General features: G+C 35.3%; 1 pseudogene; it reads right to left on the bottom strand.

Moving 5' to 3' along the window:
- Window positions 1–1,281: 1,281 nt before the first annotated feature.
- LOC123904875 lies at window positions 1,282–8,769 on the bottom strand (annotated as a pseudogene).
- Window positions 8,770–19,777: the final 11,008 nt, after the last annotated feature.

Raw genomic sequence — 19,777 nt, 5'->3', positions numbered from 1 at the left:
CGTCGCCTCGGCGGGTGCTTAGATCTAAAAGACAAGTCGTCGCCTCGAAGGGTGCTTAGACTAAAAGACAAATGGATCGTCGCCTCGGCGGGTGCTTAGATCTAAAAGACAAGTCTTCGCCTCGAAGGGTGCTTAGACTAAAAACTAATGGATCGTCGCCTCGGCAGGTGCTTAGATCTAAAAGACAAGTCGTCGCCTCGAAGGGTGCTTAGACTAAAAGACAAATGGATCGTCGCCTCGGCGGGTGCTTAGATCTAAAAGACAAGTCGTCGCCTCGAAGGGTGCTTAGACTAAAAGACAAATGGATCGTCGCCTCGGCGGGTGCTTAGATCTAAATGACAAGTCGTCGCCTCGAAGGGTGCTTAGACTAAAAGACAAATGGATCGTCGCCTCGGCGGGTGCTTAGATCTAAAAGACAAGTCGTCGCCTCGAAGGGTGCTTAGACTAAAAGACAAATGGATCGTCGCCTCGGCGGGTGCTTAGATCTAAAAGACAAGATGATTTTCTTGGGGATATGAGAGGTTAACACATACCCATGTGTTAACATTGATCTTATAAAATGATTATCAGCTGAGGATGATATAGAAGAAGTTTACTTGGAAGTAAGTTTGCTGGGGAGCAAATGTCAATCGACACTTCGCAAAGAGATTACCTACTAGTGGATCAGTAGACATTCTTGTTAAGATAAGGGATCCTTTGAACAATGGATAACTTTCCGCATACCATTTATGAATGTTTTGTGCTTATGCATTTGTTTTATGCATGATATTTTTTTTGGTGGATGCATGCTATGATTTGAGATGTATGTTGTATGAGATGCATGATTAATGCATGGAATGACATGTTGGCAGAGACTGATTTCTTTTGTCCCTTCTTGGAGTGACCAAACTCGGGTTAGCCTCTTGTGGATGGAACCCTCTTACTTCCTTGATATTTACGATCTGTGATGATCTTCCGATTGCGAGGTTGTTGGGAGATACTCGTGATACTCCAATTGTGCTCCGCACTGCATTTTGGTCCTTGTTGGGGAATGCAATCCTTGTATTGGGCAATTGATGATGAGACTTTGAGTTTGAGCCATGGATGCCACATCGGGATCCAATGATAATTCTTTCAATTATTTAAAAGCAAGAATTGTTTCTTGAAAAACTTTTTGTCTGAAAATTTTCATGTTTTAACGCATTATCAAAAATAAATCAGCATTTCATAAATGGACACAAAAGTGAAAGGGAAATCAAAAGAGATTTTATTGATTGACTATTGACCCACGAATGGGTAATGGTACACAAGTATGTAATTGCTATAAGAGGGGATTACTGGATGGAGATAAAATGGCAACAAGAAGTAATTGAAACTAATGCACATGCTATTTTCCCCGTGACTTCAAAATTACAAAACCTTGCCTCCAGAGTCAATGATTAAACTGATTCTCCCCACTTGAGCATTGTTATGAGGTCCGCATTTGCCTTTCTTTTGCTAAATCCCTAATTTTTGCCTGGACCGCTCTTTCGAGTTTTCAGTCCACCGGGAGTGTACCCTTTCTTGATTAGGCCGCCCTTTCGGGTTTTCAACCTATCGGGTTCTTTTTTTTTTTTTTTTTTTTTTTGCCCCTAATTTTTGCCTGGACCGCCCTTTTGGGTTTTCAATCCACCGGGACGCTCTCTATTGCCTAAGCCCCCCTTTCGGGTTTTTGACTTAGCGAGCTTTCATTTATTTTTTTCTTTTTCTAGGCATAGTATTTCTTGACTGCGTCGGCGTTCACCGAAAGCGGGAGCTCTTCTTCATCCATGGTGGTGATGATTAAAGCTCCGCCTGAGAAAGCTTTCTTCACAACATACGGCCCTTCGTAGTTAGGTGTCCATTTTCCACGTGGATCCTTATGAATGGGTAGTATCTTCTTCAACACTAGATCTCCTTCGTGGAACTCTCGAGGACAAACCTTCTTGTCAAAAGCCTTTTTGAGCCTCTTTTGATACAATTGGCCATGGCACAATGCCGTCAGGCGCTTTTCTTCGATGAGGTTTAGTTGATTAAACCTCGTTTGAACCCACTCAGCTTCTTCCAATTTGGTTTCCATTAAGACCCTTAATGAAGGGATTTCCACTTCAATAGGAAGTACTGCCTCCATGCCATATACCAGGGAAAAAGGAGTTGCCCCAGTGGAAGTGTGGACCGTCGTTCTATAGCCATGCAAGGCGTAAGGGAGCATTTCGTGCCAGTCCTTGTAGTTTTTCACCATCTTTTGAATGATTTTCTTGATGTTTTTGTTGGCTGCTTCTACGGCGCCGTTCATCTTTGGTCGGTAAGGTGACGAATTATGGTGTTCAATTTTGAAGTCCCCGCACAATTCTTTCATTGTCTTGTTATTAAGATTCGACCCATTATCTGTGATAATCTTGTTGGGAATACCATAGCGGCAAATTATCTCCTTTTTTATGAACCGGACTACCACTTGTTTTGTCACATTTGCATAAGAGGCTGCTTCAACCCATTTGGTGAAATAATCGATTGCAACTAGGATGAATCGGTGTCCGTTAGAGGCCTTTGGCTCGATCATTCCAATCATGTCTATTCCCAACATAGAGAAAGGCCATGGCGCTGTTAAGACATTCAGAGGAGTTGGTGGCACGTTCACTTTATCGACATAGATTTGGCATTTGTGGCATGTCTTGACGTAACGAAAACAGTCGGCTTCCATGGTTAGCCAATAATAACCTGCCCTTAGGATTTTCTTTGCCATTGCGTGCCCATTGGCATGTGTTCCAAAAGAACCCTCATGAATTTCCGTAATCAGAAGCTCCGCTTCACACTTATCCACACATCTGAGTAGGATCATGTCATGATTTCTCTTGTAGAGTACATCTCCATTTAAGAAGAACTGTGATGCCAATCTTCTCAAGGTTTTCTTGTCATTGGATGAGGCGTTTTCCGGGTATTCTTGCTTCTCGAGGTATCGTTTAATGTCGTGAAACCAAGGTTTCCCATCAAGTCCCTCTTCAACTATTGTGCATACGACCGGTTCATCTCTACGCTCCACTTTTATGATAGGTGCTTCATTGTGGGACCTCACTTGGTACATTGATGATAATGTGGCTAGAGCATCTGCTACTTGATTTTCCTCTCTAGGAATATGATGAAATGTGATTTCATCAAAGTATTCCATCAGTTTCACTACGTGGGCTCGGTATGGGATCAATTTGGGATGTCGTGTTTCCCATTCTCCTTTCACTTGGCAAATGACCAAAGCTGAGTCCCCATACACTTCTAGAATTTTGATCCTCAGATCAATGGCTGCTTCGAGACCCATGATGCATGCTTCGTATTCCGCCACATTATTTGTGCAGTCAAAGCACAACCTTGATGTGAAAGGGGTATATCCATTTCTTGGTGATATTAAGACAGCTCCAACTCCGTGCCCCATAGCATTTGAAGCTCCGTCAAAAGCAAGTTTCCACCGAGCGCCCGGTTCAGGTCCTTCGTCATCCCCTATGTCTTCTTTGTCACTCACGACCATGATGTCTTCGTCCGGGAAGTCAAACTGTATAGGTTGGTACTCCTCCAATGGTTGATGGGCAAGATGTTCAGCCAACACACTCCCTTTAATTGCCTTCTGAGTGACATATTTGATGTCGTACTCTGATAATAACATTTGCCAGCGTGCAATCTTTCCTGTGAGTGCTGGCTTCTCAAAGATGTACTTTATCGGGTCCATCATTGATATCAACATAGTGGTGTGGGTTAACATGTATTGCCTTAGGCGTCGGGCAGCCCATGCTAATGCGCAGCAGGTTTTTTCGAGTGCGGTGTACCTCGACTCACATTCTGTGAATTTCTTGCTTAGGAAGTAGATTGCATGTTCTTTCCTTCCAGTTTCGTCTTGCTGCCCTAGCACACAACCCATTGACCCTTCTAGTACTGTCAGATACATAAGGAGGGGCCTCCCAGGAACTGGAGGTGTCAAGATTGGTGGTTCCTGCAGGTATTCCTTAATCTTGTCAAATGCCCTTTGGCAGTCTTCATTCCACTCAATGGCTTGATCCTTTCTTAATAGCTTGAAGATTGGTTCACACGTGGCAGTAAGATGTGAAATGAACCGGGCAATGTAGTTCAATCTCCCCAAAAATCCACGCACCTCTTTCTCAGTCTTTGGTGTAGGCATATTTTGTATAGCTTTGACTTTGTCGGGATCTACTTCAATTCCCCTTTGACTGACAATAAATCCCAATAACTTCCCTGACCTGACCCCAAAAGTGCACTTGTTGGGGTTTAGTCGTAACTTGAATTTTCTTAAGCGAGCAAAAAGTTTTTGTAAATGGATCAAGTGGTCTTCTTCCTCTTGGGATTTAGCGATCATGTCATCAAGATACACCTCTATTTCCTTATGGATCATGTCATGGAAGAGAGTCACCATTGCTCTTTGATATGTTGCCCCGGCGTTTTTCAAGCCGAAAGGCATAACCTTATAACAAAAGGTTCCCCATTGGGTCATGAATGTGGTTTTCTCCATGTCTTCCGGAGCCATCTTGATTTGGTTGTATCCCGAAAAGCCATCCATAAAGGAGAAAACTGAATATTGAGCTGTGTTGTCCACTAAAACATCAATGTGAGGTAAAGGGAAGTCATCTTTTGGGCTTGCACGGTTCAAGTCTCGATAATCTACACACATTCGGACTTTTCCATCTTTCTTTGGGACTGGCACAATGTTAGCTACCCATTGTGGATACTTGGATACTGCTAGAAACCTACTTGGATACTGCTAGAAACCCTGCGTCAAATTGCTTTCTAACCTCTTCTCTAATCTTAAGAGCCATATCGGGCCTTGTTCTTCTCAACTTTTGCTTTACTGGCGGACACTCGGGTTTAAGCGGTAGCTTATGTACGACTATGTCGGTGTCCAAACCCGGCATATCTTGATATGACCAAGCGAACACGTCCACGTACTCTTGTAGCAGATTGACCAGTCTTCTTTTTACACCTTCTTGTAAAGAGGCTCCTATCTTGATCTCTTTCTTATCCTCATCAGTCCCCAAGTTGATTACTTCTATAGGTTCTTGGTGCGGTTGAATCTCTTTCTCTTCTTGTTCCAAGAGACGGGTTAGCCCTTCGGGAAGCTCAGAATCGTCTTCATCACCTTCTTCGGCTTGGTTGATTGGAAATTTGAAGTCGACAGGGATCATAGCGGTGTTAGTTTCAATGGGTTTATTGGTGGATCTGCATGAGGATGATTTTTATTTTAGAATGATTTAAAGAAACTGCAAAAAAAAAAAAAAAAGTTTTGAAAACGTTGCCATTTTTTTTTTAAGAAAGAAAAATAAAAGAAATGAAAAAGAAAAAAAAAATAATAATAAAAGAAATGAAAGAGAAATAAGTTTTGGTGTATATAAAATGCATTTTTATTGATGAAAAGCTTTAAAACATGAGGGGTGCCCTACAAAAGAAATCCAATTGCCTTGGGCAGAGCAAAGGATTTTTTTTTCAAGAAAAACAAGTAAATTACTTAGAAATAACTTCCGGAATCTCCCAGGCTTTCCAATTGCGGAGGACTTCATCTAGAGCACACTGATGCACCAAGTCGGGCTTGTCTTCTTCTTCATCATTCAGCATCGCCACATGGCCCTCGTAGTTGAATCCCGCACTACGGAACGTCTCTCGAAGGGTGCCCATTTTCCTTTGAGCAGCTCCCAAAATTCCTCTTGTTGTTGGTTGGTATCCCAGCCCAAAGCGATCCTTCTTCTCGCAAACTTCTGGCACTTTGCCCCAGCCTGATGGAATTCCTTCTTCCAAAGCTTCTTTCATAGCTTTCCATGAAGTCATGGTCAACCCACTCTTCTTGCTAGACTTGCGCTTTGCCTGCAAGGTAGTAGCACTAGCAATTTCAAGCGCTTGAAAAGGGACCTCAGCAATTTCTTCATCTGCTTCTATGTATCGAAAGGATGAGAGATGGCTCAACATCATATCCTCTTGTCCCGATACTACAATTACCTTATCGCCGGCTATGAATTTTAGCTTTTGATGCAGAGTGGAGGTGACTGCCCCAGCAGCATGAATCCAAGGTCTTCCAAGTAAGCAACTATAAGCGGGATTGATGTCCATGATTTGGAATGTGATAATGAAACGTTGTGGACCAATATGGATTGGTAAATCAACTTCTCCCATGACTGCTCTTTTGGACCCATCAAAGGCCTTCACTATTAGAGAGCTTGGCCTTATTGATGCTTCTTCACTTGCTAATTTGTTAAGGGTTGTCTTGGGCATGACGTTCAAGGATGAACCAGTGTCTACCAATACTTTAGACAAAATGTTGTTTAGACACTTGACCGATATATGCAGGGCTTTATTATGATCACGACTATCAGATGGCAACTCATCTTCATTGAATCCTAGATACCGGCTTGTGGTAATATTAGCAACTACTCCGTCGAACTGATCCACCGTGATGTCTTTCGCTACATGGGCTTCATTAAGGATCTTCAACAAGGTATCCCTATGAGCCTCAGAACTCAATAGCAAAGATAACATGGAGATTTTCGAGGGGGTTTGCCCGAGCTGATCAATGATCTTGTAATCACTCTTTCGGATGATTCTCAAGAACTCTTCAGCTTCTCCTTGAGGCACCATCTTCTTGGATTGTCCAACTTCCATTCCAAGCCCTTCCACAGCTTTTCCCTTAATGGGTTCGGCAGGTGCACTCACATTGCTCCTATTTGGCTGATCTGCCGAGAAAACTCTTCCGCTTCTTGTCATTCCTCCTATTCCAACAATGTTGTCAATGACAGGCTCCACATTAACGATAGGTTCCCCTCCGACAGATACAGTGGGCAAGTAATTCCACGGTACCTCCTTGGTACTTTTGAAGGAGAATGGTGCAGGAACATGAAATACCACTGGGTCTATCTTCTTTATCGAAATTTGAACCTTTGTTCTTTGATAAGGGATTTCAAAAGGTTCTAGGCCTTGGGATTCTACAACAGAAATATCGGCACTCTTCCTTGAGTAACCAATTTGGACCAAACCTTGATCCATTAGTTTTTGTAGGCTTTCTTTCATTTCTTGGCAATTATTAAGGTTCACCAAACAATCTTTACAACTAGAGTGTAGCTTTTCAAATAGATCAAAACCAATCAACTTTTCTTTTACCATCGACAAAGGGGTTTTTATCTTAGACACCTCCTTTACCAATTCCAGCTCTTCTACTTCCTCGATAGCATTAACTGATGAACTCGCATGGCCCGGCAGAGGATTGGTCTTTACATTTGGACTCTCTTCTTTGAAAGATATCAGCTTGCGATCAAGAAGCTCTTGTACCTTGTATTTGAAAGCCTTGCAATTTTCAATATTGTGCCCGGGTGATCCGGCGTGGTAATCACACTTTGCGCTTGCATCATAATAAGGTGGGTAAGGTGGTATCATAGGGGCTAGAGGTTTTGGCTCTACCATAACCTTTTGAAGAAGGTAAGGTAGGATTTGTCCGTACGACACTGGTACATGATCAAAACGTGGGGCCTTCTTTTCGTAGTTGTTACGTGGCCCGAGTTGGTTCCTTGGCTGATATTGATTTTGTTGCGGCTGTTGATTTTGTGGAGGCATCACAAATGGCTGTTGTGGTGGATGCATAGGATAAGTTGGTTGTTGATACTGCCCTTGAGCTACAACTGCTACGTAAGGATATTGCAGGTAAGGCAACTGAGCCGGAGGCCTTTTTGATGCATTTTCTGAAACAGCATTAGTTTCGCCTTCTTTCTTTTTTGGAGGACCACCAAAGAACTTCTTGACCCCAACTTGAGAATTAGCAACGCCTTGAATCTTTCCATTCTTAATGCCCTCTTCCACGCGCTCCCCTATGGTGACTAGATCAGCAAAATTTGAGGAAATGCTTCCTATCATCTTTTCATATTATGCCCCTTGCAGCGTACTCATAAAGGTATCAACCAGTTCTTTTTCCAACAAGGGTGGTTGTACTCTAGCAGCTACCTCTCTCCACCTTTGTGCGTATTCCTTGAATGATTCTCCACTCTTTTGTGACATTCCTTGCAATTGCATACGAGTGGGAGCCACACCTATGTTGTATTTGTACTGTGTCAGAAAAGCTTCCATCAAATCTTTCCAAGTTTGGATTTGGGCTCTCTCTAATTGCATATACCAATCTAGAGATGCTCCACTTAAACTATCTTGGAACACGTCCATCATTAACTTCTCATTGGTCACATGTGCAGACATCTTGGTACAGAACCTTTTTAGGTGAATCTTTGGGCATTGGAGGCCCTTGTACTTTTCAAAATTCGGTGTCTTGAATTTTGGTGGTACAACCACGTCTGGCACCAAACACATATCTAAAGCATCAATTCCAAAAGCGCTAAAGCCCTCAATGGCTCTTAGTCTTTCCTCCAAGACCTTGTACTTTTGTGCAGATTCATCCTCAGAATGAGCAATAACAATAGTTGCTTGGTTTGGCGTTGCGCAACCTAATTGGACCTCCTTAGTGGCATGTGAAGCGTCCCCGTTCGGGCCAGTTGAAACTCCTTGAGAGTTGGTGCCACCATTTATGACTGGTATGGCGACAGGTACCAATGGAGGTGGAGGTGGACCATTGCTATCATCTTCTGGAGGTACGTAGCCGGGAGGAAGACCGTATGTAGGCCAAGGTTGGTTTACTACAGGCTGGGGCTTGTTGGCCATATTCTGCATGAGCTCAAACATCTTGTCCATCTTTTCTTTCATGTCGTCGACATCTACCCTAAGTGCAGCATGATTTTGTTCCATTTGATCCATAGCTCTTTGATAATTGGCGCGCGTTCCGTGAGAATGCAGGGATGTGGGCCCTTGAACCAACCGCCTTCTTGGATTCCTTGCTATGATGAAATCTTCCCCTTGAAGTTTTAGAGGGGGAAGGATATGAGTGTTTTTGCTTTTTTTTTTTGTTTTAAAATGTATGAGGATGGATGCAATGTATGAAAATATATTTGATTGATGATTTTTGTTTTTCGGGATTTAAAATAAGACGCACAATTATTATAAGCAAATAGAAATAATAACGGTGAAAATTTAAACACTTTCTTCAAATACTCAACACTCATTAGTTTTAGGTTACAAGGTACAGAAATACAATAGATTATTCGGCCAATTTCATCTTAGCGATGTCTACCGCCTTCTTATAGACCTCTAAAATAGTCTTGTAATACTTCATGAACTCCTTGATATCCTTTTTGTATTTTTCTTTACTTCTAAACAGGGCTCCACTTCACCAATGCTGAGATGTAGGGCCTTAGCAAATGCCCCTAAAGTAGGCTCTTCCGCTAAACCCAAATAAGGCCTTTGGTCTTTTAAGTTGTAGCCTAGGATCTTGGCGAACTCTTCTAGTGTGGAGGCCAATTGAAAGTCTTGAAAAGTGAAACAACGGAGAGGTGGGTCATAGAATTGAGCCAAAGTAGTTAGTGCAACCGTATCTATCTTCACGTGGAGGAGATTGAGTAACAACCCATAGTTAACTTGGAAGCTTCCTTTGCTGAGGGTGGTCATTTGATTGCTTAGAGCTATGAGACTTTCCACTTTGGGGACCTTGATTTTGAGAGAAAGCGTGTGTCTTTTCTCGGAAGTCATATTTCTTTTTGCTTTATAACTGTTTGTCCTTTTTTAATTCCCTTTAAAACAAAATGGGTATGCAAAAAATTAATTTTATGGATGCAAATGTCATGGTATGCGGAAATATGATTTGGATAACTTTAGGCATAAAAGATATAATGTACTAAAAGTATCCCCCTTTCTCACATGTGGATTCTAAGTTTAACAAAGTTCCTAGAATCATTGATCAGTTTTTTTGAAAATATTGTCGTTATTGCAAATACTTGCAATACAACAATATCTTTAAAAAGATCTCCTCTAGGTGAGATTTACGTGTCAACCCTACGAGATATACACCAAGAAGGTTAACGCTACGCATTCTCGACTCGGGTTCTAACAGGGGTCCTTAATAATACGTTTCAAGGTTCTATATTGGAAACAAAGGTCCCTAGAGTCACGGATCCTAACAGGAAAATATTTCCGCCATTGCAAATACTGGCAAGACAACAACACCTTCGAGAGGGTCTACTCTAGGCGGAGTTTTCACGCCAACCCTGCGAGGTATACACCAAGAAGGTCAACGCTCAACCACCAACTTATCTTAAGTTTTTCTCAAAGCTCGGGTGTAGAGCTTCACTCAAATAGTAACTCAAACCCATAGTTTCAAGATACATGTATATGTACAAAAATAAAACAACAATAAAGAAATAAATACATAAAGTACAAAAGGACATAAAACAGGAAAACAAGTAAACAAGCGAAAAACAAAATGAACCCTAAAGCTGGCAAGGGTAGGCTTGACTCTCTAGAATGTCCCCAACAGAGTCGCAAGCTGTCGCGCCGCGAAAAACGCCCGAGCGTGATTACGCGCGAAATGAAACACAGAGTCGCCACCGAACTTTATTTATTCCCAAAGGAAAAGGAAAACATCGATAAAACCTAAAAAAGGGCTAAGACATGGTCATCGTAACCAATGTCGGGTTCGGGAGTCGATTATGCAAGGGGAAGGTATTAGCACCCCTCACATCCGTTGTACTCAACGGGAACCTTCCTATTAGCTTAGGGTCAAAAAGTGTTTTTTAATTTGTTTACATGCTTTTTATTAATGTTTTGCTTTTATTTACATATTGCCTCTTTATTCATCTATATACAAAAAAGGGGAGAAAATATTATTTTTATTATTTGGCTTGACAAGAGTTGAATCTTGCTCCTACGTATTCCCGGGTGCGATGGGAAATTCAAAGCTCTCGTAGTTCTCGGGTAGAAAAATGCTTGGGTGTTGGTTGTTTTTAGCGAACAATGTTTAAGTCACATTCTTTAGTGGTTAAACGTATGCTTGTATGCTCGCGCGTGGGAGACTTAAGCGTTGTTTGTATCACGTCAGAACGGATAAAACATCCTTCGTTTTTTAAAAGATAATTGTTTTTTTTTATTTTTGATTGCACGAAGGCAAAAATTGATTTGATGTGTTGAATTCATTTATATTTTTTTTAATGTTTGAAAAAGATATTTTTAGAGAATGACGACTATTTGAACTACGAGTCATACGCCAAGAGTTCAAATAATCGGGGAAATGGAAAGATATACACCCGACCAAACCTTTTTCATTCGAGTTTATTTTGAAAACTATTTGATGTGCATTGATTTAAAAGAAAATAAATATTTTTGTGTTTTCATTTTATTTTATTTTTGACATTTTTTTTATATTTTTGAGTTTGAACACATAACTATATAAACAAAAATAATCAAATAAAAATGAATTAAATGACTAGGTAAACTAAAAAGGAAAAGTGGGATCTGTGCCGTCTGATGAAGATCAGCGGCTACGGTCAAAGGGTTACGGTGTTGCTGCAGTGGACACGTGCACACAGGATCTCTATGGGTATATATACCCACTCTTCACAAAAAAATCTCTCCTCTCACTCAAGAACACAGTTGTGTTCTTCATTTGGTGTTCATACGAACCCAAATTCCGGCAGCTGCGCGGTAGCGGTGCCACCGCGCCGGAACCCCAAATTACTTTCTTATTACTTTTTACCACTTCTAAACACAAATCCAATACCAAAAGTATAAAATAAAATAAAACAGATAAAAAAACTTGAAGTCAGTAAAAACCTTAGATATGTTCTGTTTTCTCTTCAGTTCCTGTTATGTGCTTTTTGTGGTGATGATTGCTAGAAAATGGAAGTGTTGGTTATGGTGGTTGGAATATAGTGGTCGTGATGATGGAAGTGGTGGTGTGTTGATAGAAAATGGAAGTGTTGGTTATGTTAGAACTTTGGTTGCAATTATGTTATTTCTGTTTCCTCTCTCACAAACTCAATGCCTCTCACAAACTCAATGCCTCCCCTTCAAATTCAGCCATTACCCTCTATTTATAGAAGAAATCAATCAGAGGAGTTTGAACAAAATGCAATTCAAATTCATCAAAAGTCAAGCACAACAGTGTATGAAACCTGCACCCAATCTGCCTCTTGTCAAACTCCAATTTTCTGCACCGAAAGGCTACACCATAGCCTTGCAAATCAGAAGAAAAAATGGCTATGCTTTTAATGCAACAAAGAAAAATCAACCTGCAAATTGTGTGCTGAAGATCTTCTGGCTAGACTAAATCCCACAATATATGCACAATACTGTTTTGTTTGTTTCTTTGTGGAAAAATTGGGATTGGAAAGAGAGATTCACCTTCATGATTAAGTGTAGCTAAGGCTCTTTTGTGAGAAAATAGCAAAGTGAATGGGAGGCGCCGCACTATTGCTGCTGTGTTGCTCAGTTTCTTTTCTTTCATTTTTTTTATAATAACAATAACTATAATAAATAATACTAATAATGAAAAGAAAAAAAGAAAAATTGAAAAGGGAGAAGAGGAATGCAGCAACGTTGCTTCTCTTTTTATTATATTTTTTTTGTTTTGTTTTAATAATAATAATAATACAAGAAAAGATATTTGACTTTTTTATTAATTAAATTAACTTTGATTAAATACACTGTATAAACATAGATGTTAATTTAAATGATAAAAAAGTCAGATGAAAAAGAGTGAGCAAAATTTAGGGTGTGACAATGTGGCATCTCTAAAAAAACTCCATATTTTTATTGAAAATTTACCAACTTCTCTTAATTATTATTAAAAATATCTAAAATAAAATTTATCCTCCACAAATTAAATTTCATGTCTAATGATTAATACATGAATAGAAAAAGAAACCCCCATAATTCCAAAAGACTATATTTTGGCATATATAAAATGATAAATATGGATTAATAGAAAACGTAAATGACTAAATAATTAAGAGTAATCTAAATATCCATATACTTGCCCAAATAAAAAACTTAATTCGTATATATGGATCAATAAAACATTCATACGTAAAAACCAAAAAAATATATCCATATGTCACTAAAATATGTACATATAAATTATATGTATATATAATTTTTAGTATTGTTATTAAATATATATAATCTAATTTTCTAAAAAAACCAAGATAAATCATATTAATATATTATTACACATTTCAAGAGGTTAAATCAACAATCAAACGATTAGCTTATAAAAAAAAAACAATCAAACGATTAATTACAAGGGATAAAAACAATTATGATTGACCCTTAGGTATTCATATGATGCAACTATAACTGCAAAATTATTATTATTATTATATATTATACAATTAACTCTCATGATTGTTGGAGTTCCTTTCAATAATTATATATAAAAAAAAACTGTATGTTTTACCACAATGGTCTTTATAAACATTGATACTCACACATCACTACTTGCCCATGGTCTCATATTTTGTAATCTTATTTTTTTTTCTTTTTTGTGTTTTCTAACCTTCTTTGTAGTAATTTCATCAAGTCATGTCTACTCTTGAGTAAATCAACTACACTATCTTATTGTTTCAAGGAAAAATGTAATTCTATTTTCAAATGTATTTTCCTCATTGTTTTTGGGATAGGTTCTTTTTTTTTCTTTCAAATATAGCAATGAAATGTATATTCAAGAATAACATTGCGACAATGAAAAATATATATAACTGCAATTTCTTAACTTTTTTTTAGTGGTACTTGGTTTTAATAGAGAAGATTTGGAAATGTAATACAAGTTGGTCGTATGAAGCAAATTTGGAAGAATTTAATCTCTACTTGGTTAGAGCTGTTTTCATATGCTTAATCATCTTGGTTAGGATTCAAATAAGTGGATTGGGCTGGTACGAAGGTTTTCAAGTTTGCAATTGAGCTAAGTTGTATTTTAATTTCGTTATTACTTTTAGAATAAACTTATTTAAGTCACTAAGAAAAATCGTAAGATTCCATTTAGTTTCTAAGACAAATATTTTGTTTGATTGATGAAGGAAAAGTGGCGTAGCAATTTAGTCACTACTTTACAATTTATACTTTTTTATTACACCAACATTTTAACTACTAATTTTGATATTCCATTGCTTAAAAAGACACATAAAATTAAAGATGCAAACAAATTAAAGAGAGGATAGTGGCATAAACCTCACTAAGAAAAATAAAATTAAACCAAAATAGAAAAGAAAAAGAATTAAGCATATGGTGAAAATGATAAACGAAACCACTAGCTAAATAATTCTGACAAATAAAAGGCAAAGAAATCTTAATAAGTAATATAAAATGTTATATTATATTTATCTATTTTATTATTTAAATTACTCTCTAAGCATAATAGTATTTAGGAGATAAGATATTATAGTTATGAGTGAGTACATAGTGAGATAGTCTTAAGAATAAGATGACATGTTGAATGTTAAATTCTTATAATATCATGCAAACTAAAAAAAGAAGAATAGTATTTCTTAATCTTTGTACTTTTGAACAGGTGGAAGGTGTTGAAGCGCTAGATTTAGACCCCCAAAAATAATTTTTTTGGTAAAGGATTTAGGCCCCAAATTTTTTTTATCACCTTTATACTATAAGAAAAGTTTACAATATCTATTAAAAAACCTTTTCATCATCTCTTTTAATTAAATTAAATCATTTTAATTTTAATTATCTTTAATTAAATCATTTTAATTTTAATTATCAATATATCAAATTATCACTATATAATTCTTACACAAGGGACCAACTAACTAAAATGAAAAATTAAATTAAAAGGGACCAACTAATATATAAGATTTATATAACCACAAAATATTCATGACTATTGAAATTCTTTCAATACTAATAAAAAAAACGTGTGTCTCTCTTCATTGCATAGTTAATTGGTTCCTAAATGAAAAAATTAATTAAAAGGGACCAATATAACCACAAAATATATTCTTTCAATACTAAGAAAGAAAAAAAAAAGTGTCTAAGACTATTGGAATTCTCTTCATTTCATAGTTAATTGGTCCCTAAATGACAAATGAAAAATTTAATTAAAAGGGACCAACTATCGATATCGATTTATACATATCCATTAGAATTATCAAAAATTGGATGGATTTTCAAAAGAAATTGGATGTGGCACTCTATAAAAAAAGTTTACAATCTCTATTAATTAAAACCTTTTCATATTTCATATAATAGAGTTACTCTAATAATAAATAATAAACAATAATAATATATTAAAAAAAAAACTAACACAATTTATTGTTGTTGAATTGAGACAAAAATGAATTGCAAGCAATGAAAGGTGGAACGATGCATCATGTTATTGTTTTATTAATTGCATTGCAATATATTATTAAAATATATATTGTATGTTACAATTCCCTATTAATGCAATTGAAAACAAAGAATTCTTGGAGACACTAATATTGAATATGTAAATTTAGCTAATTATCAAACACAAGCTCTATATAAAGTTAACCCAAAAGCTAATTATCACCACCATATTGAATATGTAAATTTACATTGAAGTCTAGCTTCTATGTTTTAACAAAATTTTAATTTATCTATCTTATGGCAAAAACTCTATGGTTTCTTTGTCTGACATCTCCATGAGAAAAAGTTATGCATCTTCACCTTTCATATGTTAAAGTTACACATTATAGTCTCTTGAATTGATTTAAAAGCTATCGTGTGCATATATATAGTTACATCATAAGTATATTGGTTTTTGTCCTTGGTAGGTGATGGTGTCTAACCTCTTAGAATATCAGGTATGTCTACATGTGATTGATTAAGAAATTGATATACATATATGTGATAGTTGCCTATTAATATGTTTGTAAATTGGAATTTTTCTACTACTCTGAGTTTAGAACATCTCTAATAATTTTTTATATTTCTTTTTTAGGTTGGATATTTTTTTAAATATCAACCGGTGTTTTGTTCGATGATTAATTAAACTTTGAGTTGAATCCATTAATATGAATATGACTATTTTTTCATGTGAATGAGGAGAACAGGATAAAACATACTTCTATTTTTGCTTACGTTGCATCCTTGCTCCTTATAAAGCCTATGAAATGACACCTCATGTAAGGATGTGTATTTAACTCTGATGGGAGTTTGTAAACCATCATTTTTTTTATTGATATAATGTTTGTAATTAGACAACTTTTCTTTTTCATTTATTATTTTATTAGTCTAATGTTTTAGCTTATTTGTTTCTTATTTTCTTTTTCATTTATTATTTTATATAAGGTAGAAGATTTGTATAAAAAATTGTTGATTAATAGGAATATAATTATTTTTTTTCATGTGAATAAGTTGAAGAGGATAAAAGAGACTTCTATTTATTGATTTTGAAGTGCCTTAAAATTTATATAGATCGAGGGTATATTGATGTTGGAGGCATTCAATTAAAAGATGACAATCCAAATAATTTAGAAATATAAATATGTGTCTCATTTTTAAATATTATATTGTCTACAATGTGTAGGTGATCTACTTGATCTCGATCAAGAGAAATATAGAAACAAAAACAAAGTAGAAATTAAATTTTTTTTTTTTTTTGTAGTTGACACTCAAGTCATGCGGTTCTTATAATTGTAATACATGCAAGAAGTATATTGATTCAACTTGACTTAGAGGTTGTCTAAATATATAATCTTCATGCATTTATCGTATAACATTTGCCTAATCCTGGATGGTTCAATATGAATATATATGAATTTTAATAGACGGTCCTATTTTAATCTACGCATGTCATCTTATTCTTACAACCATAAAATGAATCGATGAAAAGAATTGTGCTAAATACTTTTTCCTCCCACTTAGAATTGCACTAAAAACTTTCTAAATTAAATTAAAAAAAGACAAAAATTATTAAATAAAAATTGTTGATGCTCATTTGTCAAAATAAATTTTAGAAATTATTAAAACCGTAGATGTTAAAATATATTTACATATATTTAGAAAATATAATCACACATATATTTAAACATATTTACACACAACTAAAATTCACCAATAATTCAAAAATTATTAATTTAATTTACATAATAATATAATTTTTTGGATAAATTAAGTACATATTCTAAAAGATTGTTTACGTTACGGCTGAAAATAAAATAGTGGAATATTTATAAGAATAAGATGACATTTCTTTAAGCAAATAAGAAGATGACACATGTTAAATCTTAAATTCATCTATAAGACTTTCTTTACCTTAACCAAATAACTAAACCTAAATTCAAATATATAAAATCTTCGTCTAAACTTATATATTAACAACAACAAATATTCGAGTTAATATAATATAATAAGAAAAATAAAATAAATGTTCAAGAAAATATTAAATAAGAGGGACAAAAACTAACAATAATTTTGAAGAGACACAAACCTCGCCAAGAAAAAGAAAAACAAACCAAAAACAAAAGGACCAAGCAAAAAAAAATGTGAACCAAACAATAGACTAAAAAATTGGGAATAATAAAGTTGGAATAAAATTTCACCAAGTGAATAGTGAGAATAAACTCCAAGAGAACGAGAGATGAGTAAGTAGATAAGCTATTTGGAACCTTAAATTGCATAGAACGTAGTAAGCAAATACACTATTTGATACATAATTTTCAAAAAATGAGATCACGCGGAACAAATAGGCAAAGCCACCATATATGAATCATATTCTATAATCAAAACTTATTTTAACATTTCTCATGAGCAATATTGTCTACAAGTATAATTAGGTATGCCTCCAACTCTTATTGAAAATAATAAAATAAGGAATACATCAAAAATAAAAAAACAAAGTGACATTTGACTATAAAATTGCAACTCATATAAAGAAAACTAAAATCTTATATGATTACACTAATAAAATAAAAAATGATACATCCTTTCAAACTTATGAAATATTATAAGAGATCTATTACATTAAAATATAAACAAACTACGATATAATAAAAAATCTAATATTTCTAAACAACCTTTTTTTACTCATATACTAATATTAAACATAATCATATTTTAAAATAATATATATTATTTAACTATATGTGATTATAGTTATCACAATCATTATTTTTTTATTTATAAAAATATTTTAATTATATATTTTAATCGAACCCGTGCAACGCACGGGTTTATTCCTAGTCTTACTTAAAAAGAATTCACTTTTTTACCTCATTTGATAATTAATGTATTTAATGTATATTATAGGTCAAATATATATTAGTTATTAAATAAATTAAAAAATTAATTCTTATTTTTTATATATAAGACGGAAAGAAATTACGTGAGTGCAAACGTATCGATTTGTTTTAATGCGGGCGGGACTTCGTCTTTGATGGGAGGGAGCTAAGCTAGGCCCTCAACCGGCAGTCATAGAGAAAAATCTGGTACGCGGCAATCATAAATAAATCTGTCGTATGGAAATAAAAAAATTCACAGTTGGACTATTTTAAAGTGCATGCGTTTCGTTAGAATAACAATTTTTTTAGTAAAAAAAAACATTTTATTTTTGTCTAGTTTATTAGTCAAATTTTTACTGTTTAAAGTAAATAAATATGAAAAATCTGGATTTTTGTTTACAAGCCAAAATGAGATATAGTCCCTACATACCAAATTATGTCACTTTGAAGAAAAAATTTGTACTAAATTATATGTTGTTTTACAATACCAATGAAGTATTGAATGCTATTTTTTTTATTATACCGTTAATTATTTATTATTCTCTCTTCTATCAATTTTTCAATTTATATTTCTCATATAATTAATTGGGGATAATTTTGTAAACTAACTCATAATTTCACTTTTCCATACAACATTAATTATACGTCTTAATATGCGTAAAAGTGTCAAAATTATTAACCAACCAAAGAGTCCTTTTAGCACAAGGCGTGCCAAAAGAGACTACAAGAGTTTACAGATACAAAAAGCAAAAAGACAATCGTGCAGACAAAGATACACAGGTACACCATGCCCAAACAAGTAAGAGGGTTCGACCACCAACTATGGTAGTTAAATACTAAATTGATATTTGTTGTCTTCAACCACAGCTGAAGTAAGGACTGATCTGAGTTTTAGAATAATCGTTGATTTCTTTCGTTCCAAATAACCTAGATACATAAGAGCCAAATAAGCCGCAAGAAGGAGCGACGCGCTCTGAGACCACGAGATTAAAAAGTAAACTGAAGAAAATGGTCAGTCAGATGTTAAGGGTCAATTGATGACAAGTCAATCCACGATCTAACTGACGACCAAAGAGAGCTAAAGGACTTGAGTCTTGGACCTTCAACTCCTTAATCATTAGCTCAACTGATTTAACCAGTTAAGCTATCAATCTCACCCATTATTACTACCATCTGAATTATATTTTGGGCATTAAAATTCAAATACTCTATTAAGTTTTTTTGGTAAGGAAATACTCTATTAAGTCAATTCACCTAACTTTTTTACCTAAAAAAAAAAACTCACCTATTTTTTTGCAGATAACTTAACTATTTTTTTAAAAAAATTGTTACTCCAACGGTTTTTCTTTTTTGGTTTTTTCACCGCTAATTGAATCTGATTCGGGGGTCAGTTCTAACATCAAGTGGTTTCAGCCCCCTCCCGATCACAATTGCGGGGGATCGAACTATGGTCTTCCCTACCAAATTCAGCGCCAATTACTACTAAACCAACTAACGATTGACACTCCAACAGTTTTTCTCAATATCCGTAATTTTTGAAAAAGTTATCATAAAAAAAGAACCGAGGGAGTAACTTAACTTACCTAATTTTTTCTACTACCTTAAGTTACCTAATTGTTTTTTTTTTAAAACAAAAAAAAAAACCACCTAATTTTTAATTTTGAGGTCAACCTACTACCTACCTT

This window comes from Trifolium pratense, linkage group LG2 (assembly GCF_020283565.1).
Source record: "Trifolium pratense cultivar HEN17-A07 linkage group LG2, ARS_RC_1.1, whole genome shotgun sequence".
NCBI lineage: Eukaryota > Viridiplantae > Streptophyta > Magnoliopsida > Fabales > Fabaceae > Trifolium > Trifolium pratense.
Note: the sequence above shows the minus strand (reverse complement) of the source record. Positions and strands in the feature narration are given on the sequence as shown.